Source organism: Festucalex cinctus, chromosome 2 (genome assembly GCF_051991245.1).
Source record: "Festucalex cinctus isolate MCC-2025b chromosome 2, RoL_Fcin_1.0, whole genome shotgun sequence".
NCBI classification, from domain to species: domain Eukaryota; kingdom Metazoa; phylum Chordata; class Actinopteri; order Syngnathiformes; family Syngnathidae; genus Festucalex; species Festucalex cinctus.
In genome coordinates, this window is record NC_135412.1 from 20,393,979 (window position 1) to 20,421,902 (window position 27,924).

Sequence of the window (27,924 nt, forward strand, 5' to 3'; positions counted from 1 at the left end):
GGCACCATCTGTAACAACAGGGTGCCGCTGACAAACAGTAATGACGTTAATCTGAGTGTCTGCTAAAGTGGCACAAAGGAAGCTCCCACACATGTACATACGCAGAAATACACAAACGCATGAGCAGATTTTCCAGAGAGTAACATATGGGGCTGCGGGAGGATTTGCAGGCCTACGCCCAGCCCCATCCCTTTCCTGACACCTCCCTTTTCAATGAGAACCCTCATATTCTTTTTGTCTGCACGCACTGTTGCAGAATACGGAAGCGTATTGCATTCACTTGAAAGAAAAAAAAAACAACTTCCTGTTTTTCTGACTAATATTTGCTGAATATTTGTTTTCTGTCATAAAAAAATATTCCGAAAAACAAGAGAAAATATATTCCGAAAAAAAAGAGGTAAAATGACTCAGGAAAATAGGAGAAAAGAAAATTGTCAGAAAAACAAGGGGAAAAAAGCATTTTTAACAATAAACAGGAAAAAAAAATATTCCAAAAAACGGAGCAACAACTTCTGTTTTTTTTTTTGTTTTTTGTTTTTTTTTTTCCTTTTAACCTCTGAACTTCAAGTCACTTGTTGTAGACCACTGAGCTGTATATATGACTGGATAGCCGGTAGCCCGTACACACTAATGTAAGCCGTTGATGTCACCTCGCGAGCAGATTATAGTATAAACTATATGGTACAGGTGAGAAATATATACAGCTCGTAGGCAGTTCGTATAGGGCCAGAGGCGGAGTGGGGGGGTTTGTGCCATTTTTTTTCCTTGTTGAAAAAATAGTGACCACCTCGACACAAATCCCCCCCACCCCGCCTCCGGCTCTATACTAACTGCTGTCTCATCTGTACGTATAGAGTATAGTTTATACAGTAGTCTGCTTGGGAGGTGGGAGTAACAAGATGGCCGCCCTGTGACTTCAACGGGCTGCACTAGCGTGTATGGGCTATCGGCTATCCATTGTTGTGTGCTGAGACGTTTGGATCCCAAACGCGCAGACACAAATAAGATTTTATCTGTTTATTCACATCAAGAGGCAGAAACTCAGAGACGCTGTACACAGGAACAGGTGAGCAATAATCCGGAAACCACACACATTTCTCAGACAGCTTATAAAGAAATAAATCGATCACATTGGTTGTGGCAAGACATGTGGGCACCAATACTGGCATGGAATCATCTGATTGGCTCTTGACTAGTTTCTATCCATATAGAGAGATTAAAGAGTCTTGACATCATCTAGTTACAAGCCGATTGCATCAGTTCAAATAAAACAAATAGAACCAAACATTAGACATTTGCCTCAAACAAATCATCAGTTCACATAAAGTCAACTATCAGACATTTGCCGCAAACAAAACACAGTCATGATAGTTTAACCCAGGCGTGACCCCAGACATGAGACAAGACCCATACATTACTCCTGCATGACTCGAGTCATGACATCCAGTTATATATACAAGTTAGTGGTCTGCAACAAGTCACTTGGAGTTTAGAGGTTTAAAAAAAAAATTTTTTTAAATTACTCCGAAAAACTCAAGTTGGTGTTCTGTTTTTCGGGAACATTTTTTTTTTCAGTTTTTTGGAATCTTTTTTTTTTTTTTTTTTTTTTTTAATAATGTTTTTCCCCCTGTTTTTCTGAGTATGTTTTCCTCCTGTTTTTCTGAGTATTTTTTTCAAAGCTTCCCAAAAAATTCGTCAGAAAAAGTGAATGCAATACGCTTCCAAAGCAGAAACATTTTTTTGCTAACTAACTACTTTTTCTAACAGACCGCATGTTTTCCAGACCAAACGTGACAAACAGCTTTTAAGAGTGTTTACACTGCTAAATAAAGCTTGGATCTGTTTGCTTTATCTCTCTCTCATCAGTGTCCACACACACGCATAAATTCACATACACACATTTGACATTGGTGGTCAAGTCGAGTTGACTGCAGTCAGTTGTTGCAGGAATGCTTGGAGAACACTCCTGTCTGGTCTCCACGCGGATTTGTTTAGTTTCAAAACATGCTATCTTGATATTGTGAAACATTCTGTTGTAGAACAAAAAGCACATGTTCATGCAGTCTGTGACCAAGGCTAATTTTTGAAGCAGTATGGACACCATATGGTGTTGTTAAAATCGCTATATAAAAACCTGTCAATATGACAGCATAATCATTAGGGGTGTGAATTGCCTAGCACCTGACGATTCGATTCGTATCACGATTCACAGGTCACGATTCGATTCGATACCGATTAATCCCGATACGAATGGTCACGATTCGATACCGATTAATCCCGATACGAATTTATAAGTCGATTGTTGCGATTTTTTTCCATTCAAATTTAGAAAATACTATCAGTAAATTTGTACATGTACACTGTAAGATTTGTATGAATATATTTATCTAAAACTTGAGGCTTATAACCGTGAGCCACTGTACACAAACAGTTTGCAATCTGTTTCACATTTGAGCAGCATTAAAATAAAAATATTAAGGCTTAATGTGCCGTTCATATAACATTCTTCCATGCTCAAGGTGTGAATCCTAAAAAAAAAAAAAAAAAAAAAAAAAAAAAAAAAAAAAAAACGATTCTGACCATTATTGAATCGATTCGAGAATCGCGCGATGTAGTATCGCGATATATCGCCGAATCGATTATTTTTAACACCCCTAATAATCATTAATACTCCCTGGCTTTCTGATGCCATGTTTAAATTGATAAAATTGAAACGTGGGACTTGCTCGCCCAGCTATACGAGATATCCTCCATAGTATCTGTGTACATGTGTGTGGAGGATCCACACTTAGTTCAGAGGGATGTGTTACCATGTTAACAATATGAATAAGCAGTGGCAATAAACACGGTGTGTGTAAGGTGGCTCAGAAGTTCAAAGGTCATGACTTTTGTCCAGCCGGCCAATTTCATCACATTTCCTTCAAGGAAAGAGGAAAATCTCGCCTTTCCGTTAGATGTTATTATGATTGCGTCATAAAATTTAAAGCAAGGATGAACGTGGCTGGAAAAAAAAAAAAACACCTTGAGAGCAGAAAACCGATGAGGAACTTGATGCTCTCAAAACAAGCTTGAAAAACATCATCAAGTTTCAAGCCAATCGCTGCGTCAACAACTGTATCTGTTAGTGGCAGATTAAGACAAAAAGAACGAGATGTTCTTGCACATGAGAGGCGCAATGGTAGCAAAATTTCATATGGTGATTATAGTGATAACAGTGATCATCACTGGGACATTTGAACTTGATAAATACAATTAAAACTCTTAGCATCCAAGAGAAATCTGGTAGCTTTGCCTGCCTAAATCTTGTGAGATTCTTTTTAGCACTTTACACAAATCCTCCTTAGATGTCAAGGCAAACTTAAATGTCACGCTGAGGTACATGAAGAATGTTACTGTATTTTGCCCCCCCCCCCCCCCTTTTTTTTACATTTTGTCTCAGTTTTAGTCCAGTTTTTATCATAGTTAGTCAACCTCATCATGTCTTTATTTACTTATTTTTAGGTAACTGTAAATCTAGCATTTTAGTATTTATTGTAGTCCAAGAAAACATCATTTTATTCGTCTAGTTTTAGTCAACACAAACTGTCAACGTTTTAGTCTATTTTTACTCAGGACAATAATTTTACCACTATATATATATATATATATATATATATATATATATATATGTATATAATGTTGAACATTTCAGATCTAAAACTATTTCACATAAAATTTCCTCATCTTTTTGATGGAAAACAGCTTGACGCACATTTTTTTTTATTTGATTTATTGAACATATAAACAAGCAAACAGCAAAAAAAAACAAAAATTAAAAAGAAAAGAAAAGAGAAGAGAACCCCATAAAATCATCAATCAATCACAGTTTACATGTTCAAAAGGGAGTAGGAAGAAGTTAAAAACCTATCTAGTCCTACCCATTATACATTTTATATTTACACGTATTTTATTATTAATAAAATACTAATACTACTAATACAATATTACTACAATACATTTACAGTATATCAACAAGTGGCTACTGTGGCTCTATGCTATGAGCTAGTAAGTCAGCTAGCATTAGTTAGCGGTCAGATTAACATTATTGTTGGAACATTATAGCCATTAAATTAACGTTACGTTATAAGTAGGGATGTAACGATATCCAAATATCACGATACAATATTATCACGATATGAAGGTTACGATACGATAATTATCACGATATTGTGGGGGGTTGACGATATTTAAAAAAAAAAAGCACAATATTGTGCCACCTACCACCCTACCACCTACAATCTCTACTAACAATATTGAGGCACTTACCTACCAATGCAAGCACACATTGATCGCTTCACAAGCAAATTAGGTTCTCTTTCATCTGACAATTAGCATAGATTTTAAACATAGAAGGCCAAAACATCCCTAATGAAAATTAAATTGCACTAATAAACTAGCCACTAGAGGGTGCTAGACCTGCACGAATGGAAATCAACCTGACTTTTTTAACAGATGTGTTCCTTTTAAATATTGTGAACATGACAACGACGATATTGTGGCAGTTTTAATATCACAATGTCACTGACACGACGTGAGGAGGTAGGACTCAGACGCAGATGTAAAGTTGGCCAACAAGGCTGCAGCTTTAATAACACGAAAACCAAAACGCCTCTTAAAGAGGGAAAAAAGGCTGAACAAAAAGAGCTCCACACGGGAGATACAAAAAAGGGCACTCAAAAACAGGGACAACAAAAGGCGCTCCACAAGGGAGGAAAACCAGGGCAAACTAAAGGCTCAAGACAAGGCAAGGCTAGACATCAAACAAGGACTGTGGTACGAGGACTGAGAGGACGCTTCCATGCACTGAGATATGTGACACTTCGGCAACGAGGAGAGAATTCAGGTGGCTTTTATGTCCGGGTTGATTGGGAACAGGTGGTAGTGATCATGGGCGTGGACCGGTAATCAGTGAGGCTGCAGGAAGGGTAAGTGACCTGGGGTGAGATGAGAGTTAGTACTTTCAAAATAAACCGGGAACCTGACTGTGAAAATAAGAGCATGAACCGCCACTCTGGTGGTGGCGTGACAGTCACGATATTGGTCTTATTGTTACATCCCTAGTTATAACTATAACTTACTTATTTTTTTATTTTTTGAATCCACCTCCAGTCTGTCCCATGTGTTTGTGCATGTTGCGCTCGCTAGCTGCAGATTTGAAAGGGGGTGTGTCACTGTGTGTCACATGACAGTGTCACAGTGACAGATTAGCAGAGACAAAATTTTACAAAATCATATCATTTTCGTCTTTGTGAACTAAAATGTCCATAGATTTTAGTCCAGTTTTTACTACATGGAGTACATTTTTATCTCCTCTTCATTTTCGTCAACAAAAATGCAGACTGATTTAGTCCCAGTTATTGTTTATTAACTCATTCGCTCCCAGCCATTTTCACAGAAGCAATCCCGTTCACTCCCAGCTGTTTTACTGGATTTTGACTGATTTTGCAAGGCCCACAGAATATTGTGTTCTATTGCTATAAAAACATGGAATATGTCAAAAGAAAGATTAGAGGGGGAAAAAAGTATATTTCTATCTGTTTCTGTTTTGCAGCAATTAACATTAGAATACAGCTCATTTTAATCAATTTTCACAAATGTATTTAGAATTGTAATTAAGCTTTTTTCAACATGACCCTGGTTGAGCTCCTTTGCTCTGCTGCCACCGGGTGGCCGTGTGTAATAACTACCATTTCTGCAACCGTACTTTGCAGTTGAGAGGCTGCATCAAAGCCTTCTGTATGCTCTAGCATTAACACAAACAAACAAACATATAAAAAAACATATAAATACGTCTTTAGGACACTTGAAACATTAAAAAAACGTATTTATATGTTTTTGGGAGCAAATGAGTTTTAATGAGGACGTTAGTCTCGTCTAGTTGGTGAAAAATGCGTGTTGACGAAAATATTTTTGTTCAGATTAGCACTACACGGAACCATGGAAAGAGCAATGAAAAAACTATTTATTAAATCAAGTCAAAGGACATAATATTTTTCTTCATAATAGAAACCATGTTGGGAATCTTGTGCATACGCGCTTGATTCTGGGCGAAGCAACACTTTCAAACACATTTGTAACTATGGTTCTAAAATGTTTTTGTGACGTCTCATTTCCTGGGTGAAAAAAAAGCCCTGTCAATGTGAAGAAAAAGTTTGAGGAAATGATCCAGCTCATTCCTTAGGAGATTGGTTAACGCAAGTCACGCAAAAACACCTCCCCCAACCGCACACGCACGCACACACGTGCGCACACATTCATTCATTCATGCCCTGCTTCCATACTTCCTAAGTACTTGCTTAGCTTCACTCTGGGGGGTAAATGAAACTGCACGGGTGAAGATGAGCTTTGGATATAAGCCTGCTCAAATCTCCACTACACGCACACACACACGCACACACGCACGCCTAATCTCCACGCTGGTGAGACTTTGCAACTTTTAACAAAAGGGTGTGACGGGGACGTGTAATGCGCATGACAATCCACCTTACTTCCCCCGCCACTCCACTCCCGCTGTGTTACTCTCCCGAGTTGTTTCGACATTATCCCCACACATTTCCCGCCACCCTCTCGCCATTCTCCCTTCCTGTTCTCATTACACCATCACTTCATCTTAATCTCCCATTCAGTTCTTCAATGCAGTTATTCAGGTTTAGCACCTCGAATTCAAAATAATATAAATGATTCAAATTATGTTTTTGGTGGCACATATTTCAACCTATATGCCTTATACTTCCCCAAGATATAAATCAATCCATCACTAAAATGCAGTTGACTTTACGTCTCTTTAATGTACATCTATTTTTTTTTTTACATCGTGTTGTCATTTGCTGTGGTTGAATTAGCCATTTTGACAAAGTAAGGAGTAAACCAGTAACCAGTAAAAGTAAGGAAGAAAAAAAGTACAGATACACTTAATCTACTAAAGTATAATACCAAATTATTTGTCCTGCGTTACTTCCCACCACTGCTAAAGTCATGTGACCACACGTACCTGTAGACAACAGTAAGATGACAGACAGTTGTTGGACCGACTGTCAGCTGGCTGCTCTGTTGCTTGTCACCCAGCTGTTGTCCTCCAGCTGTACGTATTTATATTCATGTTGTTTACAGTGCACTTATTTGTTTAGCCAGGCCGCGTGTCTGTTCCGTCACCACCAGATGTATCCTGTGATGCGCCGTATTTAGGTTTGTTCCCCTCTCAAATTTGAGGAAGGTGAAAATATTTCGCTTGGGTCACGTCTCATCTAAAAGCGATGAGCACAATGGGCGCTATTACCGTGTGTAGCTACTAGCTACGTTTGTGTGTTTATCTGTGGTGTGTTATGTGTTGTGTTCCTGGTCTGATAAGAGGGGAAGAGCTTTCCCAGGTCTCTTCCCTCTTTCATCAGTGGAGGAGTGACAGGTTCCCAGGGTCACTTTAAATGACCCTGCGTGTGTACTATCATTACACAGTCGCATCACCACCTAATTATACAACACAGATACAGCCCCAGTGTACTGTGCGGTCTTACTGAGTGTGAAGGTGGTCAGTGGTGAAAAGAGGGAGGCAAACAAACAGCGAGGCAGACATGTCTGGACGTGAGTCAGCGGTCAAGGCAAAAGTTGGCCAGACAGACTCAGAGCGCTGTCCAACTGCCCCTTCCAGAAACTCGGATGAGGCTTGACATAAATAAAGTCAAGCCCAAGCCAAAACGGCCCCCACCCCCACCCCAATGTGCTCCCCTTCCTGGAGAGAGATTGTGAGCTTGAATTAGTTGACTGTGTGTGTGGTCACAGAAGCAAATTCTTTTCATTCGTAATACCAAGCAACAGTAGTCAGTCATACTCTCACAAATGCACACATGTGCCCACCTGCAGAGGTTTGTGGAGTAGCCAAAAATCGTACTCAAGTAAGAGTAGTGTTACTTTAGGAGTTTCTGCAGGTCATTAAAAAACATTAAAAGTCATTAAATGGATTTTGCTAAAATTAAGACATTAAATGGCATTAAAAGGCATTAATTTCGATATCCAGAGGCATACAAAAAAATTAAGTAGGATTAATGTAAAAATGTTCATTCTTTATTTTGCATATAATGTTGTACGAAGTAGTCACTGTAACCCAAGTTAGCAGTAAAAAAATGTGATTAAAATGTATGTTTGTGGCAACTGGTGAATTTACAGTGATCAAAATGTCAATGCAGTCCACGCGTTGCTTCATGTCCCAAATGCCAAATGATGAATTTGAAAAGAAAAACCATCACCATTGTCCAACATGAAACACTAAAGCCATCTAGTGGCAGAAAATTACCTCAAGACAAATCTATGACCTCATGTTTCACACTCCTTTTAACTGTTCAATGAACTAAAAGATATAACCAAATTTGTATTTGGAGACCATATTTGTCTACTTTTATCTTATTCAAAGTATGAAAAGCTTGAAAAATATAATGTGATTAATTTGCAATTAATCACCAGTTAAATATGTAAATCATGCGATTAATTACAGTTATAAATTTTAATCAACTGACAGTCCTAATGTATAAACAGTATGTGTGTGTGAAAATGCAGTAAGACGTGGGCAATAAATTAGTTGCAAATTGCAATAAAAACAGAATTAAAGAGCATTACATTCGATTTGCTGGTAACTAAAGAATCCATGTATCCATGAATCCATTTATATGACTCAAGTAAAAATTAGTTATCCAAAAGAATGCTTGGTTAGTTAGGGCTGTACAATATATTTAAAAAATATCGATATCGCGATATTGGCCCATGCAATGTGCATGTCGCAAAGACATGCAATAATTTCATATTGAATTTTATTCTTTTATCTGAATCTGACCAGTCAGACGCTAATTAAAATGCGCACCGCCATCCAATAGAGGTAATTACAATTAACTATGAATATATTCAGTTTGCTTATTTTGCTGCATGAAAAAATGTAATTCTTTTATAAGACAATAAAAATGTCATTTCATTAGGATCATGTTAAATATTGCAATAATATCGATATCGCAATATTCAGCAACTATATCGCATATCACATGTTTTTCCAATATCGTGCAGCCCTAGTAAGATTGGAAAAACCGTGGATGAAATAGTCTTGCATTCAGTCTCTGTCATCAAAATGCATGCTAACGATATACAGAACGAGCAAGGTTTCAATAATTGTGGCAAGGCAACCAAGGCGATACAGACTCACAGTCTTCCCTTTGTTAAATGAAATCACTCAAATGTGCAGATGTGAATCGCCAACTGTCGTTTTTTTGTGGTTCGACCACATCGCATGATGTGCCTTAGTGTTTTGTGGAGTGATCCCTATGATTAGCATATTACTAGGTTGCTACTGATTGTCGGTTGCGCAACACATAGGGAGACCGGGGCTAGTTGTATCACGGGTAAGTTGTCACATTGCAATTTTCTTCTCCAGCAGAGGGCGCAACGAAAAAGTGTAGTTCTAGTTGTCTTTGTATAAATGGTTGTGTACTGTCTGAGAAGAGAATAGCGCATTGTGAGCTGACATGAGTGCCAGTTATCTGTTTTGCACAACCCAAAGTAAAAAATTTCAACTTCATGTATTTTGAAACAGGTGTCGTACATAGACAAATTCTAGCAGCAAATCATGTGGACTGTTTAGAAGAGAGATTCAGGCATCTTTTCATGCTTCAGTCACCGCTCTGTTTTAAGCTAACTTTGAACTAGAGCCAGTTTTAGCCAATATGGTAGTTTGGGGCAATTTGTCTCAGTCATTTTGGGGTTTGTTGTCACATATGCAAAGAATAGGCAAATGAAAAATGCACGTCTGGAAACTCTGTTTATGTATGCCAGAATTGTTCTTCGGATGATGAGTATGAAGAATGAGGAGTTTAGTTTGCTAGGTTTTGTTTTATTGTTTAAAAATGGATTTTCCAGTTGTTATAACTTCAGTATGCTCTCATCAGGACTGGTTTAAGTTTCATAATGAACCATCCATCTAGAAACCGAAATACTTTAATTTTTTAAAATTCAATTTAATCTTAAATTTCCAGTTTAAGGGAAGAAAAACAGATAATTGAGGCTGAGAGCTATGACCTAAATGCCAACAGTTCCTAAGGACTTTAATTTATTTCATATTTTATGTTAAAGTTTGGTCAATGACTATAGTAAATTTTCAAGTTAACAATTTCTCTGGCTGTAAAAACAAACAAAAACCACACAAAAAAAAACACAACAAGAAAACAAGGACAATTTTGTCCTTGTTTTATTAGTTGCAAAATCCAATGTGACATCTTACCCCATATAGTGTGACAACTTACCCATTGGTGGGGCAAAATATCACATGTTCACTCCCTCTATTTGATGGCTTATAACTCTGCACTAACACAAAATATGGAAATGACATGAATACAAAAAATATATCTAAGACGTTGGTCTTTCATCTGATATACATTGTGTTTATGTATAATGTATTGATTCCAAGATATATATACAAGTATAAAAAGTAATACAACGAGCCCCGGTCTCCCTTAGAGCTTTGCCCAAACTTGGTGCAAGTCAACATTTCCGCAACGCATGCAATAAAAGTCCAATGAAGCTCAATGTGATGGAGAGGGAGGAACAATCCTTTTGAAATACTTACGTGTTAGTAAAAAGTTGAAATTAGTCTGACAAGTACAACGTAACCAAAAAGTAACTCTGCCCACCTGGTGCCGCATGGCACGGGTGGCCTACAGCCTGAAGAAAATCTTTGTTCGCCCCGCATTTAAAAAGACTGTTAATGATCCTCTCTGGCTTTCCTCTAAACTCTTTATTTCTCTCTTTTCATACCGTTTTGTCGTGTGACTGAATAGATCATGTCAGTGATCTCCATCACCTCCCCCAGCCTCCCTCCATTCAACAGTCCCGTCTATTCACTGGGGTCCACTCAGTGTTTAAAGTGTTTAAACACCAATGGATGTCATGAGGGGAGCCAAGCACGGGGGTGGCTCATGGAGGGAGGGGGCGAGTGGACACATGATCCCCAGCGCGAGTCTCCCATCGCCAATACACACGCTGTTACAATGCTAACACGCCTGGCAGCCATTAACCCCGTGTGCTTCATTACATTCTGATTAGGAGTTATTTATGCCGCCGTCACTTTGCTTATTAGCCGACACTTCTCACAATCAGCAGGGGAGCGGAGAATATTCAATTTGTAAAATTGAATCGTAAATTTTACTCAACCACGGCTGCTCAGCTTGCCATGGTACCATTTGGAAGTAGATTGTGAGCTGGTTTCCCCCATGCAGAGAATGTGATGATCGCTTGCGACTTTATCATTGCACCACGTGTGTCAAGTTGTGGATCTGTTATTACCATACACCACTTTTGACGGCTGTACCGAACGAACAGCTTTAGAATAGCCTGCGCTGTGCTTGTGGTTTAGCTCCTTGAGCAGCAACTTCAAAAAAAAAAAAAAAAAAAATCCACCACCCCGTTAACGCCGCCTAATTTTAGAGAAGCCAACAAGTCTGCAGTTTGTGTGTTAATGAGTGGGCATAAAGATCTCTGCAGCTCCTTCCCCAGAATTTATGGACCCTGTAAGGTTCATTGGCGGGTCTTGCTAATGAACTAGACGATTTAAAAAAAAAAAAAAAAAAAAAGACAAAGACAATGTTTATGAGGGGATTTGCTTTCAAAAATGTTTAAAGGATGTTTTTTTATTAATCAAGTTGTGCTTGACAGGAAATTCAAAATAATTGACCAAGCCTCAATGTGAAAACAGTTTTCTATAAATGATAGAAATGTGGCATTGTAACACTGCAAGTATTTCTTCTATAAAGAGTCTGAAGGTGCATTTTCACAACAACCAAGAATACAAATACAACTACTTTGAGCATGACAAACAGTCAGACAACCAAATGAAAAATGAAAATATGAGGAAAGAGCTACTACTGTTTAAACTCAAACTCAGATCCAGAGGCTCTCTATCTTCCTGATGTCACCCACTTGGTCACGCCCACTTTTAAAGACACATGCAGTATCTGAGGTGCACATCCGTCCATCCATCCATTTTCTTGACCGCTTATTCCTCACGAGGGTCGCGGGGGTGCTGGCGCCTATCTCAGCTGGCTCTGGGCAGTAGGCGGGGGACACCCTGGACTGGTTGCCAGCCAATCGCAGGGCACACAGAGACGAACAACCAACCACACTCACAAGCACACCTAGGGACAATTTGGCTCAGGTGTACAATTGTTGTAAATTCTATATTTGTACTTAATAATAACACTTTTTTTTCCATTTATGTTTTTGTGCAATAGAGTGCTTTTTCCTTTTATTAAAAAAACAAATAATGAGTGCGGTTTTGGGGGGCTAGAACGGATTAAGGGAATTCCAATTCATTTCGATGGAGAAGGTTGATTTGATGAGTAAATCATGTTTGCTACTAGGGGTGTTAAAAAAAATCGATTCGGCGATATATCGCGATACTACATCGCGCGATTCTCGAATCGATTCAATAAAAAAAAATAGATTTTTTTTTTTTTTTTTTAGCTCAGAATTGTTCATTCGTTAGTCTTACCGATTCAACGTCTTATCATCATTGCCTTTTTTTTTCTTTTTGTGTGTGTGTGTGTGTGTGAATCGATTTTTAAACTTCCATTTTTAATGGAAAAATATTCAACAAAACGTCTGACTTCGGGTTAGGATTCACACCTTGAGCATGGAAGAATGTTATATGAACGGAACATTAAGCCTTAATATTTTATTTTAATGCTGTTCAAACATGAAACAGATTACAACCTCTATAAGACTGAAATTTCAGATAAATAAATAATACATTTTCATATAAATCTTACACTCTACAAGCTTAATGATTAGTATTTTCTAAATTTGAATGAAAAAAAATCGCAACAATCGACATATAAATTCGTATCGGGATTAATCGGTATCGAATCGAATCGTGACCTGTGAATCGTGATACGAATCGAATCGTCAGGTACTAGGCAATTCACACCCCTATTTGCTACTGTGGTCACTGGAGCTCTTTCAAGAGGAGGTAAATGAAGCAATTAAAGATGACATCTCAGAATCAGTGTTTTTATAACATGTTATGCATTCGTACTGTAGCACTTCTGCATCTTTCATTTCCTAAATAGAAGACACATTATTAGCGTTGCATATTGTTCCCCTTAAATGTCAGTAACCCTCTTCCCTTTTGCACAAATGTTTTGCATTGTGTTGCCTTACTGTAATCATACCAGTGAATGATTTACCGTTCAGGCAACCAACATGTGGCGGGTCATGAGGACAACTACAACTTTGACACCCGTGGTCTAAACGGATGTTTATTTCATATTAAATTTCCCGGTCTGGCGAGGATGGTGTGACTTGAGTGCGCGAGCAGTCTTGCGTGTTGATTCCAGTCTGACGGCGGTGAAAATGTTGTGACATGTCGCTTTTGAGGATGTGATACCTGCGTGGGTTTTCTCCCGCGGCGCGTCCAAGCTTCGGTGCGCGTTTTGGCTGCAGGCACATGCTGCTCGCGATCATCCAGGAGGAGGAGGAGGAATTCGGGGTGTTGCCTTCCTATCCTCCCCTTCTGGTTCATTGTGTCCCTCCCTCGTCGTGAGTGCAAGAGAGAGCGAGGGAGGGAGAGTTGGTGGGCCAGTCACTTCAACGCTGCCGGCTCCCACTGGCGGACGTACGCGACCCCCTGAAAGCACCAGCGCGGCTTCTCTCCTTCTCACCTTCTTATCTGACACTTTTTTTGGACATGCCCGAGAGGAACAAAGCAGCCTCCAAACGCGGACTGTTGTAAGATGAGCGGCCGCGTGTTGAACGGCAAAATGCTGCAGCTCCCGGCTCCACAGCGCCGGGGGAGGACGATGCACTTTCTGTCAAGGTAATGAATGCACTTTAACCACCGCTTACACGTTATTTTTGTGCTTGATTATTTTTGTGCATTGGAAGGCAGATTTTAGTTTTCTAATTCATGTAAGTGCAAGTCGATGAACCTGCCGCTGGAGAAAGAGTCCGCCCGTGCGTAAATGCGTAAAAACTCCAGTTTCCATTGTTCGGTATGAAACACAAAAGGGTTTTATGAAACAGATGAACATCATTGTCATGTTTTATCTTTTTATTATTCGGACTGCCGCTATCTAAAAAGGTGGCCGACAATTAACTCGCCAACGAGCTAATCGATCTGGATGCGATATTTGTGCGTGCATGTGCGCACGGCTGACAGCTTATTATTTATTGTCTTGTTTTAAAACGAGTGCGACGATGACGAGCGCTTGAGTCAGCAGCAGGCGTGAGTGGGCGTGTTGCTATATCGATCCCCTGCAGAACCCGCAAACGCGTATTCAACTTGAAAGGCTGACCTAAATTCTAAACGACGCCAACTACCAGCGGCGCGCTGTGCAGCCTCCTCCGCACCATCGCCATGCATGCCCACTGGCCGGTGCCCACAGCCCACGCCATGCAGTGCAGACTTAGGTTGGCGGGCGAGGAGGCTTTTAGTGACTGAGGAATTATATCACGTGCACAAGATGTATATTGTATTTTAAAAAATTATATATATATAAACACACAACAAAATATTGTGATATTGTGGGTGTAGCTGTGGCAGCACATTGTGTTAAAATGTTAAAATTTCAGCTTTGGTCTTTCTGCATGTGGAATTTGCTTGTTCTTGTACTACAGCGGGTCCTCTAGTTTCCTCCTACAGTCCAAAAACGTGCAGGTTCATCAATGACAATTCATTTTCAAAAATTTAAAAAAAAAATCAAATCAACACATTGTCATGACTGGGTCATGCCAGGGTTATGTTTGGGTCATGCAAGGGTTATGTTTGGGTCATGACTGTGCTTTGTTTGGGGTCTGATGCAATCTGCATGTAACAGCAACTAGTTTCAACTGGTAATACGCTATGTGATTTCAGAAGCTATGTGATGTCAGGAATCTTTAATCTCTTTATCTAGTCATCAGCCAATCAGATAATTCCATGTCAGTTCTGTTACCCACATGTCTAGCCACAACCAATCAGATAAATTCACTGTCTATATAAGCCTTTCTGAGAAGTGTGTGTTTTTGTTGGATAATTCCAGCTGGCCACCTGCTTCTCTCTTCCTCGATGCCTTCTCGTTGTTTCTGGTCAAGTCAAGTTAGTTCCATGCCTTTTGATGTTATGCGAATAAAGTGTTAAAACTCTTATTTGTGCCTGTGTTTTGGGATCCAAATCCAGAACATAACACAAATTGAATTTGGAATCAGAAGTCACGCAAAATAGGGGAAACCAAATATTTACATGGTGCTCAATTTATGTTAAGAAAATCAGAATGTTGGTTAAAAGTTTACGTTTTGGTTGAGGATTTTCTGCCAAAATGCAAAGAATGTGGCCGGCTGCTTTGTTTACCTATTGAATGTGTCCCACAATTGGCTGGCAATCAGTCCAGGGTGTACCCGTCTCCGCCTCTTGCACAAACTCGATAAGCACTATAGAAAATGGATGTATGGTGCAGCTGAACTACATCATATGGACTAGTGGTTGTCATATATTTGTTGCCTGTCATGTGAAGAAGGAAACCAAAATATTAGAAACACGTCTCAATGGGATGACTGCACGTGTCTATTTTTTTATGTCTTGTTTGTTACTTCAACACAAAAGAGATGCTCTGTAGTACTGATAGTGTTTGTGGGGAGGGGCGACTGGCCTCCAGCATCCATTAACCCTTTGTGTAATCTCATTGCAGTGAAGACCCCTGACATTGGAACATGAGAAACACACACACACACGACACACAGAGCTCCACTATCTTGCAATTACATATTTCAAGTCCACAGGGTCCCGATGGGGTGTTTGAGTTGGATGAGTGTGCGTCAACACACTGGCTGTACACATTTGTAATCAAACATTAAATACTGATTGTGAGCAAACCCTTTCCAAGCAACACACAAAGATTTTGAGCAACGTGATTCGTTGTAGTGAAAAGTGATCCAACATCAACTTTAGCGCCTTTGCGTGTCTGCTCAGCGTGACTCCACCCCTTGATAACCGCAGATTGGAAAGCTGGTGACATCACTCATTGACACAAAACACGTCCCATAAATTTTTGCAATGGCCTTCTGTTTAAAATATAGACCGGGAAGGTGTGATGTGGTCCAGGTGTGTGTCAGAGCTGATGTCATTTATTTGCGTGTGTGAGTGAGTCACAGGTTTGTTAGCAGCTGCTTAACTCATTCACTGCCATTGACGGAAAAAGACGTCAAATGATGTATTTTTTTCGCTGGTCTGGCAATGGTCAGTCACAGTGTAGTGATTGACACTGAGATCCTTTGCTTGATATTGTCAGCGTTTTTGCCACCATACATTTCATTGGCGGCCATCACTTTGTCGACAGTGCTGAAAATGTGTGATGTGAGAACACCAACAGTCCTGTCGCAGATGTTATCTCTTGTGTTGGGAGTGGGCTCATGGGCAGGTTGCGTTGTTGTGAATACACACTTTGCTGAGTTGGAAGAAGTTAAGAGTCAATGTGATCTTTGATAGGGTTGTATCAATACATAAACGTCATGATATGATACATACATTATCACGGTATGAGCCTCACAATACGATAATTAGCACTATTGTGGGGAGGTTGGCGATATAAAAAAATAAAAATAAAAAAAAAACTCTCACTACTGTATAAAAACTAACATTGTAAGTTAAAAAAAAAAAGAAGCTTATATTAAAAAAAACATCTAATTCTCGTGCTCTTACTGGGTCAGCGGTGCAAAGTATCATGAAGTTCACAATGCTGTATTTGATTGAAGCGGGTGAAAAGTAATGATTTTTGACAGAGATGTAGAAAAAAAATTTGCTTGTATAACTGATTTATGGGAGTGATAACAGATGCAGTGTCCAAAACATTCCTAATTAAAATTAAACTGCACTAAGAAACTAACCACCAGAGGGTGCTAGAACTGCACAAATGGAATACAACTTTTTTTTTTTTTTTTTTTTTTTTTACAAGATGTGCTGCTTTTAATAATGTGACATGACGATGATAACACGGCAATTTTAATACCACGATATTTTTGTAATCGTTTCATCCCCAATCTGTGATGATGTTATCTTGACCAGCAAAACCCGACGCATGACCACGACTGACCTGAAAAACATTTTCCCAGATGTGCAGGTTCAAAATAGAATTTAGTATTAACTGATAAAGTATCGGCCCATTTTCAAGTAAAGACGTCAACCGATGCATCTCTACTCATGATTAGTATTATAAAAACGGATGGAGGGCATATCGAATGATGTTTTCCGTAGGGCTGTCACTACCGAATCTTTTTAAAAATTGATTATCCTATCGATTATTCCAATGAATAATTCCATTTAAATAAGTTTAATGTATATTATTTCTTCTGGTAATCCACTAAGGTTGAACGTGAGTTGAATTGAGTGGATTTAACTACTAATTATGTATTGTCTTTTGTGCATGAGCATTATTAACTCATTCACTCCCATTTCCACTGAAGCAACCCCCTTCACTGCCAGCTGTTTTACTGGATTTTGACTGATTTTGCAAGGCCCACAGAATATTGTCTTCTATTGCTATAAAAACATGGAACCTACTAAAAGAAAGATTAGAGTCTCTTCTTTCATCAGGAAAAAAAGAATATTTCTATCTGTTTCCGTTTTGCAGCAATTGTCATTAGAATATAGCTAAGTTTCATCATCAGTCACAAATCTGTTTAAAACTGTGAGGAAAACAGCTTGTTTGCAACATGTACGTGGTTGATCTCGTATACTCTGCTGCCACCTGTTTTTGTGCTAACTACCATTGCTTCAACCGTTCTCTCCAGTTCAGAGGCTGCATCAAAGCCTTCTGTATGCTCTAGCATTAAAAAAACAAAAACAAATGTATAAATACGTCTTTGGGACACTGGTAATATTTAAAATAGAACATATTAATAAGTATTTGGGAGCAAATGAGTTAAACACCAACAAAATTAACTTATGCTAAACAGTTTGCAATCGTGCTTAGCATTAGCGCACTAGCGATTACATTTAAGGTAAACAATCACGAACTACCATCTAGTTCACACATACATCATGATATCTACCTTACACATGTAATAGTGTCTTTAAAAGTTATTTACAGACGATGCTTCAACAATAGTCCATTGGTAAACGACCGGAGCTGCCTGAGTTAGCTACACTGAGCTCAATAACGTCCTTCCACTGCGTGCGTCTGCAAAAGAAATATCCATGTAGAAACATAGACGGCGACGGAAACGTGGTTGCGGTGGAGCTTTGAGGCAGACGTTTTCAGTCGCCCTATTTTTATCCAACTTGGTCAATATTTTTTCCCGTTGTCTAATCTTAAGATATAAACCATGATGGTTACAATATTAAAGTTTCGTGCAGTCATCAATCAACAAGGAAATACAATGCGCTTGCTAAAGAATTACAATTTAGACACTCTCCACTATATTGACACAACACTGACCTCCTGCATATTCCCGCATTGGCCATCAAGATTGTTGTGATTCCTTTGAAGGAGAAATCTGATTCATTCCCAAAATGGATTGTGAACGACCCTTTGGTGCTGAGCAAGTTAACTGAACAAGGTTACATAGCCAACCTGAAAGGTCATTAGTGAGAGTGAAACAACCGACACTTGTAACCTATGAAAGAACCACGCACACACACCTTTTATTGTAGACAGGAGCCCATGTTCACAAACTCGTACTTTCACGAGACGCTGCCCCCTGTGGTGAGGGGCGCAACATCAAAACGTCTCAGCAACACCGCACTACGCCAGGTTCGCCGCACATGAAGGAAAAAAGGTGCAAGGTGAAAATCATGTCAAGCTTTTACTTTTGTCCCGTTTTGCAAAGAAACGTGCGGCATTTCCTTCTGCTGATGCTTGTGCTTGCATATGTTGGAGGATTAGGGAGTGGGACCCCAGAATACACACATTGGAATGTGAAGTGTGTGTTTTGAGCTGCCCCGCGGCGAGGAATGCTGTAACATCTTGAAGTGGCATGAGCATTATGTGCGTGTATGTTATGGGTGACAGCAGGTGACGGGTGCGTACTGCTGATGGGAGTGCCCTGCAGGCATGTCACTCACCTCTCCATTTGTGTGCGTATGTGCACACGCACGCTAACACAACAGCATGTGTGCAGTGGCACCTCGAGATACCAGCATGACCCGACTTTGAGAGTTTTTTCAAGATCCGAGCTGTCACATTTTATTTTATTTTCACACGCAAGCAGCAGTTTGGCGGTTGAGATCAATTCATCAAAAAAAAACAAAAAAAAAAACACAACGTTGCCTTAAAGTCCGCTAGCTTAATGTTAGCACATAAATGCTCAAGTAACACATAGACAACATAACCATATTCACAGACATATGCAGTATACTTTATACTGCAAAGACGTAATATTACAGCAGTTTAAGGAGAAGCTTAACACTCCAAATTGTCAGTATTTCTGTTTATCCGTTTGTCCAAGAGTTGAAGCATAGAAATGTGGGGGAAACGTTTTCATTTCTTTAAATTCGATGTAGTTATGTCACTACTAAAACAGATTAATGACGTTATTTTTAACTGAATTAGCCAACCTTTTTTTTCTTTTTTTTTGTTTTTGTCTTCCTTAAAAAATAATCCATATTAGTTGGGCCCTGTTGTATATTATCAAAACCAGTCAAAGTGAGAGTTTGTCTACATCAATGTTTTTTTATTCTTAGGTGTTTGGACAAACTTTGTCAGGTGCTTAGTGGTGTTCTATCCTGATCTGTTGTCTCTTTGTACGGCTTTAGTCAATAAAAAAAAAAAAAAAAAAGCACACGATTGAATTTTTTTGTGCGTTGTGCTGTTCCTCTTTTCATTCCATCTACCACACAAAAGCTGACAAAACACATACTTGAATACCAAGCACGGACTGCTGAGTTGTCCTAATCCTCCAGATTAGCACGTTAGCTGTTGTCATCATAAAAGATGTAACTTCCAATGCAAAAAACATTCAGTGTTATGTTCCCCAATACGCTTCTGAAGTTCCGAGTAAACATAGAGCAGCCGAGAATCTTCCCCATCAGTGTTTGTTTGCTTTGACCGCGTACTTTACCGTATTGTGTTGATCAATCTGTTTGTGCTTCGACCTCAACATGCTCCACAAAGCTGCTTCAAGTGCACAGCAACTTGGAAAGAATCGTGCTACGTTTAAAAGCGGTACCTCCCACTTGTTCACGTCCCCCTTTTCCTTTTCAAAGCAAAACATCCCTCTGTGCCGTTAATTCGCACAGCCGTTAAGTCAGCTGACGTTCCTGGAGGGAGGCCAAAGGTAATTCTACCCAAGGATCCGAGCCTGGGCCTCCGAACGCTGGGGTTCCCCTTTGTTCAGCTCCTCCCCAAATCTTTCAACTCCGGCTGAAGTTAGCGGGTGCTTACACGCCCAACCCCAGACGGAACTACTTAAGGAAGTGATTTGAAAGGTGCTGTCCCTCTTCCGCTTCTGCTCATGAGATAGATTTGGGGAAGAAAAACCGTAGAAATCACCTTATTTTGGATGTCAGGGGTTACTAGGCCATATCAGAGCTCACCAGCAGCCTGACCATTTCTGATGCACTTTTGTGAAAGCGTATACTCTTTGACCCATTTTGTCACACTTTCGAATTGAAGTTGTTGAAAGGATAATCCCCACATTTCCTCTTCAGAAGTTAATGCCTTAATTTATGCAAAGAAGGTTAAAAGATATTGCAGCTTCTGGCCTTCAAACGTCAACCTTGCATGAACATGAAGTCAACAGAAAGATGGAATCGCCTTCCTTCCTTCCTTCCATTTTGGGGCTTACAGTAGATCAAGTTGACCCAGATGGGTGTCATCTTGATCACTAGTCTCACTCTTTGTACTTCCAAACCTTATATGATGCTTGGGCCCTCCACTGATTTTGGTCCTGCTTCATTTCATGAGACGAAAGTGGTTGCGAGTCAAGTCGACTTTTGGCTGCAAACGTGCTGGACAAACTTCATTTGGGAACGTCTTGATGAGAAGCAGCCAGAGATTTACGTTGCCGCCTCCCCTCCGTATTGCGGAATAGAATCCAAAGGGGGTTGCACATTATTTTATGATCATCATTCAAAATAGTTCTTTCAAAATATGTGAACTTTTGACTGATTATAGTGCATTATGCTTTGATTATATATTTGAGTCAAATGTTTTCCCACACTCACAAGGAAAACGTAAATCTCCAAATTCCTGTGTACGGAAATATTGCGGACGTCTGACGACTCACTCGCTCCTCGGAGGCGTCAATGCCAATTTTGTGCATCATGCGTGTGCATGTTTGTGTGCACTTGAGGCCTAAACTCCTCTAGGTCATCGCTGTCAGGGTCACAACCATCAAAGGCACAAAAAGATTCCTCATCTCTGATGGCCACTTATGGAAGCAACGTCTTATTTTTCCCTTTCGGTGTCCCTCGTACATCCACGCCCACAAATGGACCACCTTGTGCTGAGGCCACTGGCCTTCTAATTTTTTGGAATTAGCAGTAATTAAACTCGTTATCTCCGGCCTGCTCTCTAATCCCCTCTAATGCCCGAATACTGTGGCAGCGCGCGTGTCCACACATCGGCGCATAAGCAAACTGCAACTACTATAATGCTGACAGTGAAAATTCATTTCTCCGTTGAGTGAATACCCAACGGCTGCAGTTTTAATTGTCTTTCCATTTACTGTAAGTGTTTAACAATACAGCCCGTCAGAGAATGTGGAGCAGCGTAACAAATGAAAAGCCATTTTAATGACTGATTTGTGCCTTTTCACGCACACGGGGCCCGGACAGCCAGTCAAGCAACGTAGCATCGTTTATTAGTAATTTATTAGTAATGCATGCTGGTGTTTCCTTGGGATGAACAGTTTCTAGAGAGCAGCAGATGGCTTGTGAGCAGTTCAATTGTTGCAAAGCACGCAAAGTTCTGTTCATAATCCTGCTTCCTCATATAGCCGGTATTGACCCAGTATGTCAAGAGTTTGAGGTTTTCAAGATACACTATATAGTATGTGTGAGGCCTGTTGGTAGGTTCTTTATGGCCTTCTATTGGGCTGCACTGATGGATAACATAATGCAAAGGAACATACATAGTACAGTGGTGCCTATTGGGGTGGAAGGCAGACTCTTTACATCATCCGCAAGGGGAGATCTTCTTGCCGTCCCTTTTACTGTAAATTTGCTTTACGCTCATCCATCTCCTGCTTTGACTCCAGCGAGTCCTTCCAACTTTATGACTGCGCACCTGGATTCGAATAGAATGAGGGGAACTGCTTCGATTTGCCGGGAGTTGGCTGCATTCCCTCCCACAATTAGTTAGTCTAGCAAAATACCAAAAGAAAGGAAAGTCCAACCACGCCGAGTTAGACTGCGCTTTGCACTAAACTTGCAATGGGCATAGAAATAGAACCCAAGATGTTTTCAAGCACTATCAAAGATGACCATATATGAAGTTTAGGCTTCATTCGTGTTTACTTGAAACATATCACATAGGTACAGTATATATAGCAAATAAATGATTTCCATATATGTAACCTTTGTCCGAAGATCTATCTGTACTGCCCCCAGATGGCCAAGGCATGCACACCAGAAGGAGCAGCACAATATCCAGTGAATTAAAGTGAAAAAAACAACAACATTTATTTATGTTATTACTCCAGGTTTTTAATAGATTTAATAGAGTGCAATTTTGCTTATTTAAAAAGAAATCCCAAAACATTGTGTACTATACTGTATACTAATTGAGGAGCTATTTGATAGTGTCTTAATTTGTACTAAATATAATTGGAATTAAAAAAAAAAAAAAAAGTCTGACAGGTTAATGTTATGCCCATACACAAGTACTACACGTATCGGTGTGTCTGTTTCCTGGCGATAGCAGCTGAGGTGGTCCACAATCTCATGTTGTTCACCATCTGTGCACCCCAGCTGTATGTACAGACTCTCTCAGTATTAACAGATAAATGGCAAAAGTGTATTTGTATGTTGTATGAGATTATCTCTTGTTATACTATAAACAGTGATTGGATTATAAGCAGCATCTTTTCTGAAAAATGAATGACTTCAGCAGCCGTCTCTCAGTCGGTTGGTCGGTGCCAATCTGGCAGTGCCCTTTTTTCCATTTGATCGAAAAGGCATCAGTGCAACCAGGAAGCCTTCTGATTTTGCCATTTTGGGTTAGGCCATGTGACACTGCGGATTTTATTAGGAGTGGAACTTTCCTGTCCACTGTCGACGTGCACACAAGTCTTTCCATGCATTTGCACAGTCAGACAATTTGGCGGGGACTGATTTAACTGTATGTAGGCGCAAACCTTTGAAATATCAGCAGGATGCACAGGCTTCGCCCCCCATTTATGTAGTTTTACCTGTTAGTACTCTGCGAGTGATGCGATTTTTAATGGTATGAAGTGAAGGTAGTACCCGTAACTAAACAATATAGTGCAACAACAACAACAAAAAGACAAGGGCTAATTTCCTAAAGTATTCACTCATTTATTTACATGCAACTGCTTATCAATTGCAACCAGGCACATGATGATTCCAAATGGGACAACTGTAATATTTAGCAAGAATTTGTGCCACAAATCAGTGCAGGCCCAGCTGTTTTTTTCTCACTGCACTTCATTTCAACACATCCTGCAATTTCGGAGCGATGAGGGAAAGAAGCGTTCACAGCTCTTCACAATCCACCGTAATAACTACCATGCATACGGCAATAAGCAATTAGCTTAACGGCTTGTATTGTGGCGGAATAAAGCGGCTTGTTCATGAAAGCAGACTATTTAGCTGAGCAGATAGTCAAGCATTGAATTTGCGAGACACAGTGGTAGTGAGTGTGTGTATGTGTCCTGTGTGCAAAGAGGAACAACTGTTGGTCGTCAATCTGCAAAATTGGAAATGTAGCAAACGATTCGCAGTTGTAATTCTTGCCAGTATGGTTGAAATCAAGATTTCATGGGAAAGCCGATGTTAAAAGATTCAATTGAAAAGACTTGTGGTATTGCTGCCATCATTTTTCAGCATCCCAGACGCAAACAACCGCTGTCATCATCATCATCATCTGTTCAACCAACAACTGACTATTCTGATAAAAGTCAAGTCAAATTTGGTCAGAGAAATGTTGTTTATTTTCTCATTTTAATCGGCTCACCATTGTTCATGTGAGCGTTTATCAGCAGCAATGGCCTCCTGAACAGTCTGCCACGTGCACACTCGGATATAATTTGCAGTAAATGCTACCCTAATGATTCCAATCCAAGAAAACAAGCTCTTGCTGTTGCCATCTCCAGACATTAAGTGAACTCTTTGGCAGCCTACGTTCATTTGGGATTAATTAGCATCCTTGTTAATGGTTGTGGTTGACACTTTAATGTTGTTGTTAAATGGTTTCATGCATGCAGTGCTGTTAATCCCATTTTGCATGGTGTTGCAAAGGGATTTTCCTTGAAGCACTGGGATGCCTTGAGATTTGAGTGACCTGTTTTATTAGTTTTCTGGGATACGAGCCGTTGTTCAACCGAGTAGTTTGGTGAGTACAATTCAAGAGGCTTCAGGCTGTTTAATGCCCCTCCCACTTGAAGCTTACTATCAAACAAATAGAATTGCACCGTGTATTTAAAACAGCCTAACTGCCTGAATAACGGCCTCGCTATCTTAATGCTAATGCAAATTAGCACCCATGTTGTGGCACTTACCAGATAAGAGTATAAGTTTTAAAACGTTTCCTCTTTCCCATCACCTTTGCTATTCTTTCTCTTTTCGAGCATGCTCATGTTTCCGATGTACTTTTGTCTTGTCTTGCATGAGTTGATGGTAGTTGGTGGAGCTCGCTGCTGCATGTTGACAGTTATGGATTGATATCAGCTCTTGGCAGGGAAATGAAATTCCTTTTCACTATGTCACAAAAAGTCCGGTCATGGGAAGCTTAAGATGTTTATCATTTAAAGAACTTTGTTGGGTTCCGCATTTCTGAATCAGGGTGGAGAAGAGTGTAGTAGACGTCGAAGATGGATTAAATGTTATTGGTGTAGCGCAAACCTGAAGACACTTCAGTTGTTGTTCAGGTCTGTGTGGCTTCTGAGGACTTGTGTACGTCAGTCTCAACACTCATGTTTTGATGCAGCCTTGATAGCATTAAACTGTATCATACACTATGTATTAATCATAATAAGAATTTTAAAATCCTTTAGTAATTTTATAGACAAAGATGGTTTATATGTGCGCAAGCAAACAAAGAGGAAACAGGTGTAGTATAGTATAGGACAATAAATGCTAACAACACAGGTGAGTTGTTACTATTAGCTGCATTTCCTCCACTCCATTTACTTAAGATAAATTGTACTTAAGAAGAAACTTTTGGAGCTTCCTTCTGCTTGTTACTTTTTAAAATCAATCTATAATTTCTTGAGTGAGCTATTTGTTTTGGTTTGTCAGAGAAACTCTGGCGCTGTCACATGACTTTGTTCCACCAATCCCACAAAATCACCAGTGACGTGAGACTCCATTTCACCAATCAAATCACGCCATCACATGAAGGTCTCCGTGGCACAATATGTGTCTGCCTAAAAATGTCCTCATTTTAGCCTACAAGAACTCCACTTTAAGTTTGTGTTGTTTTACAAGTGTAAACAAAGAGAATTAGTTTTTTGGGCAAAATGTTCCATCGTTTATGTTAATTAATATGAATACTCTATATAATTTATAATGAAGCAGAAGTTGTTCACCAGTTACTCAGTACTTAGTAGTTTGTTTCCACTGAATACTAACTCAAGACATTATTTGGATGACTACTTTTTACTTGAGTCATGTTATTAAGTAACCTTACTCTTGACATTTGGCTACTCTACCCACCTTTAGCTAACAGTCAGTGAGGGGGATTTACCAACTATCATGTAAATAATGTTATTGGTTCAGTCTCTATTTGCTCATCCATAATATCCTGGTGGTGTCTGCCTTGTTTGACTTTGCCTTGACTTTGTCTCGGAGTTCAGTTGAGTGGCACAAACCAGCTGAGTGAGTGTTTGTCTGTTTGCTCTGAATAAACATGTATTGCTTCATACATCTGGTGCTGGTGTCGTAGTGCTGATGAACCGCAGCTGCGCGTCCCTCCTGGAGGTTTATCCCCCAGCAGCGAGGGTGTTGAGCGAGGAAAGAATGACATATTCATGTGTTGGGAAAGACTCTGAGGGGCGTTCAACACTGACGGGCTTTTTAACAGTAATGCTGCATCGAAGTCCCACAGTGGGAACTTTTTGCATGAACAACACAACAACTTCAGTTTGTTGCTCAAGGAAACTCATAAGTCTGGCGCAACCTAAACTGGAAACAGACGGCGACGGCATCATTCAACAAAATCAAACTCATCACACTTGGAGTTTAGAATGTGCAACTCTGTCTAAGATTGTGTACAAATGAATGCCTCTCTTTCAGATTTGAAATCCTGTCTACTGTTTTCAAAGATATTCACAGGCCAGACAGGACAGGCTTTGCCCCTCTTCCCCCCCGATGGCTGTCATCAAGCCCCCGAGGCTGCGGTGTGACCCACACAGGCACCCAACCGGAAGGCCCTGTCCTCCCTCCATCCTCTCTTGTATTACAGTATAGCTACGACCTTATTAGGGCACCCCCTACTCTTTCCTATAAGAGCAGTCTAACCTAATGATCCAAACGAGGGCGCATCCTCACCCCTGACTTCCTAAGCGTGACCCATTTTGTGTAATGAAATATACAGTTCTCCACATATACCACACCTCACTTTTTTTTGTCTCTTCATCTTCGTAGCGACTATTTTGAAGGCAGGTGACAGATTTGTCATCTGATGGAATCAGTCATCCTGCTGGTGTCAGGATTGTGACAGCAGTTGGTTTGGAGAGGAAGCAAAAAGTTGTCCCAGCACAGTGCCCGCCTGTAATTGTGGGTGCAATAGTGTGTATGTTCAGCACACATGTATATGTTCTTTAGGGCTATTTTTACGCACGTAGGCTGAGATTATGTTGACTTGAAGTGTCGACGTGTCTGCAGGGTGGAAGTTGGATGCTGCGTGTGCGCAGAGCAGTGAGCCGCAATGTCTATGAATTTTTCTTCAAAGACAAAGTGGGAAACATTGAGCCGAGTGAGCGGCTGGTGTAGCTGAGCTTGTTGAGCTTTTGGTAATTAATTGTGATGTACTGCTTATAGGGACATTCAGAGATCCCTAGCGCCATCTAATGGTGAACTAATACCGTAATTCTTTTTTTTTTTTTTTTAACAATTATTTATGTCAATAGTATTCAAAAAAATATGTCGCGTTGCATACACTTTTTTTTTTAAATAAATATAATCATAGGTCTAATAATCATAATAATATCATAATAATCAACAATTTTCAGCAGTGAAAAGTTAATATTTTGTACAGAATAAATTTAACTTCATTATTTTTTTATGTACAATTAATACCTTTAAAGTCATTTTTCTACTTGCTGTCGACTGATGATGTCATCACCTGTGCTGAGGAAGTAGGTAACGGCCAATCATGGTTACCCTGTTTTCTTGGTTTGGTCAGTAAACTGAGCCATGATTGGCCGTTACCTACTTCCTCAGCACAGGTGATGTCATCATCAGTCAACAGCAAGTCGAAAAATTACTTTTTAACGGTATTAAGTACATGAAAAATAATGAAGTTAAATTTATTCTGGACAAAATATTAACTTTTCACTGCTGAAAATGGCTCAATGAGTCAAGTATCTCTTACATGTCTGTAGTCTCACCTTTCTATAGCTTTTTTTTTGTTTTTTGTTTTTTTGTTTTTACTATTTTACTAGCTCCTCCTGCTAGCTGCACTTGTTAGCTGCTCATGCTAATTCAGGCGTCACTCGTCGCAAAATAATAATTGATGGTTGGCTTGTGAAATGTGCTCTCTCTGAGCC

The 27,924-nt window shown here is 39.8% G+C and overlaps 1 protein-coding gene across 4 annotated transcripts in view; it reads left to right on the forward strand.

Annotated features, from left to right (window-relative positions):
* The window catches only part of nav1a (neuron navigator 1a), a 95,349-nt gene that overhangs the window by 40,120 nt on the left and 27,305 nt on the right, over positions 1-27,924 (forward strand). The gene's annotated exons all lie outside the window — the stretch shown is intronic.